The following is a 3200-nucleotide window of genomic DNA, read 5'->3' on the forward strand; positions in this document are numbered from 1 at the left end:
GTTCTAAATGTGTGTTTAGTAATGGCTGGGAAAAGACAATAACAGTTAAGCATAAACTCAACAGGATTCCACAGACGTCTCCACAGTTGCCTCACCAATACACAACAAGCCATACATGACCACATTTTCTTTCTCTTCAAATATCTCCCTGGTCTTATCTTCCTAGAGCTATTCAGCAGCACCTCTAACATAATAAAACACTTAATCATACTTCCCTCTCTTCCCTCTGCCTCTTTCATCTACCACTTTCTCCTCATATCACACTTGAACCGTACAGACAATGTCGGCACTCTTATCCTCTAGTAAAGTAAGACTCTAGTAATAGCATTGAATTGTATTGCATAGTGAGTACACAGTAGCATTGGCAGATGCAGTAGTAATTCCATAAGGTCTCCCCTGCACTGTAACTTGAATGTTTTCATCTTGCTCTAAGTCTCTTTGGATAATATCTGCTAAATGGCACAGGTAAGAGGAGAGGATAAAAGCCTCTGACCAATGCTGACAACTCTGGTCCAGATGTGGCCATCTTAGTAGGCTAATACAGAGAGCACATAACGTGACTAGTATGACTCTCCGTTTGCATTCATCAGACCACAGCCTAGATGACCATAATTAGTAACATTATTAGTTATTATTAGGTCAGAATAACTTGCAGTTGTAACATAATAATTGTTAATAGCATCCGAATACCCAGACAGCAGAACACATGTGACATCTCAAGACATTGCTTGAGATAGGAGAACCTATACCAGCGTTTCAGATGGGATTATTTAGTAGAGGACTGAGTAGGCTATTTCTCTCAAACTGAGGTGCTTTAAGATTTAAAGTAATATGAAGTGCTGAAACGCATTTTGAACAAATAGTAGCTTACCTTAATAGGTCAGGCAGGGTTTGAATTCCAAAATAGGAGGTAAAAAGGATGTCTAACTTGACCTGCAACTTGTACGCTTAAGAAGGTACTTGATATAAAACATATAGTAGGCTATGGTGTTTTATCCTCATATCCATCTGCTCAGTCTAAGAGGACGCTGTGTGTGAGAGAAGTAGGCTAACTTAAATTCAACACACATGACTGGTTGTAAAAACGCAAACTCATCCTGGCTAGTGTCATTGTTACAAAACCTCTCTATCATGCATCCGTGAAAATCCATTAGTTATTCTACAACATCGAAACAGAAGTATGACTTAGCATTCTCTCTATCTTAACCCTCAAGACAGATGCGTTCTGGTGTGAGAATACGCAGTTTGGCTCCGATGTTGCCTTGTTTTTCTTTTTTTTTTTCTCTTGTGAGTCTGTTCTAAGTTGTAACATTTTTTTTTTCAGACAAAGAGCATGTGTAATAGTACATTTATTAATATCTCCACCTGTCCCTTACCTGAACTAGGTTCTGGACTGACCGGATGTGACCCGGATCAAACCCGTCATGAAATCCCTACACCTGCCTTCAGAGACGGATAACTTACCTTCCAAAATCTAAAAACTGCAACCACTCACCTCGCTACAGTAGGTCTACAGCTACAGGTGTGTCCTCAAAAAGCCTCTGTCCTCAGTACCAGGTCACCAGGCGGTCTTCCTGAAAATTATTTTCCTCCGTTTCCTCCTCCTACCAGTTTCTTTTTTTCTGGAGCTTTTCCTCACACTTGCGTTGCGTGCGCACTTTGTTTTACTTTCAGCTGCACATTCAGTTATTCGTCAAATTCGTCATTAATTGTTTGTGGTATACATGTCGTGTTTCAGAACTATTCATATAAGCATGTTGTTTCTCTGCTCTTCATGCATTAGTAAGATACGGTGAGCGGTAGCCTAGGCTATGGCCCCTCTGACACAACGCTTGAAAAAAAAAAATCATGATAACAGATAACAGTGACGTTTGGGGAACTAGCAACTGACAGTCATCTGAGACACGCCCCTGACACTCCTGAATGGTTCGACGATGGACAGGGGTGTGGCCACGACGCAGGGGTGTGCAAGGTACCAGCGCTCCAAAAACTGTTCAAGGGTCGGTTACCTTGGTAATATGAGGATACTAGCCACGCCATGTACCCTGCAGACAGCTTCTTCTGAATTTCTAAACCTTGCTTATGGGAACATGTAGGATGTGGTAATTTATAAAGGCTAGAATATTAAAGTATCCTAAACTCTGGTGAGGCTACTTAACAGGTCTGCTGCAATTAATTAAGACCCTTAATAATATCGAATATTCTAGGTTAGTTCAACTTACTTTGCCATGTAATTCACCGTACTGAATTTATTAACTTGTAAAACGTTGCCCAATAGTAATTCAAAAAAATACCACGAGAGGGAGACCGACTCCTTTGAGTTCCTTAAACCTCTAAATCATAGGATTCTTTTCATTCTGGTGGCCATATCCATCTTATGACGTAAAGCAGCATCCAAATGTAGACTGTCCTGGCAACTCACTTCGTTATTATTATGATTAGGCCTTCACCTTACTCCCGCTGCCGCACGCTGATGTCATTGGTTGTGACTGTTTTGTTCAGGGGCCTGTTGGACAGAACCGGGCTACTCATCAGAAGTCAGGAATTGACTCATTTGTTTCTCGACACCCTTTCTCATCTTCAGTAGACTAGATCTAGGACTGTATTGCATCCGCGTTCCCTGTTTGGTCCAAAACTGAATGGAACATTGCACGCGTGATTTCCGGACACCTGTTGTCTGGGAGGCTCAATGGTGTTTTTTGCCCCCAACGGCACCTTCCAGGCAGCACAGCCGAAAAGGCAATACCTTTACCCTATTCCTAACCCCCTCAACCCTCATCCTATCCCTAACTGAGGGGAGTAGTGCCTTGAAGGCAGCGCTGCCTGGAAGGCACCATTGAGGGCAAATAATACCAAAGACCTGTCTGACAGCGGTGCCATACTAAACTCAATCCAACTTCGCTGGCAGGTCAGACAGGGTTCACCCAGTCTAAGGATATAGGCCCACAATAGTCACACTCAGACACATTCACACTAAAATATATTTTATCTTTTCAATTCTACTCCCTTCTCCCCCTCCCTCCATTACTGTTCCTCGGCCGGGGGTGGGAGGCCAAGCCGCTGACGGGAGATGACATTTCGAAGCTGATTCCAGATCGCGGTGACTCACTCCTGACTCATCGCGCTTCGCTTTCAAATTTAGCAGGCGAGCCTCAATAAGCCGAGCCCAAACCTGCTTTTCTCGTATCACTTGGTCCGAC

General features: G+C 43.0%; 1 protein-coding gene across 1 annotated transcript in view; it reads right to left on the reverse strand.

Annotated features, from left to right (window-relative positions):
- The window catches only part of LOC134075827 (transmembrane ascorbate-dependent reductase CYB561), an 8308-nt gene extending 6495 nt beyond the window's left edge, over positions 1-1813 (reverse strand). Inside the window, exon 1 of the mRNA XM_062530886.1 lies at positions 1496-1813. The gene's annotated coding sequence lies outside the window, so the exon portion shown is untranslated. The remainder of the gene's footprint in view (positions 1-1495) is intronic.
- Between the last annotated feature and the right edge of the window lie 1387 nt (positions 1814-3200).

The sequence above is a fragment of the Sardina pilchardus genome, chromosome 3 (genome assembly GCF_963854185.1).
Source record: "Sardina pilchardus chromosome 3, fSarPil1.1, whole genome shotgun sequence".
Lineage (NCBI taxonomy): Eukaryota > Metazoa > Chordata > Actinopteri > Clupeiformes > Clupeidae > Sardina > Sardina pilchardus.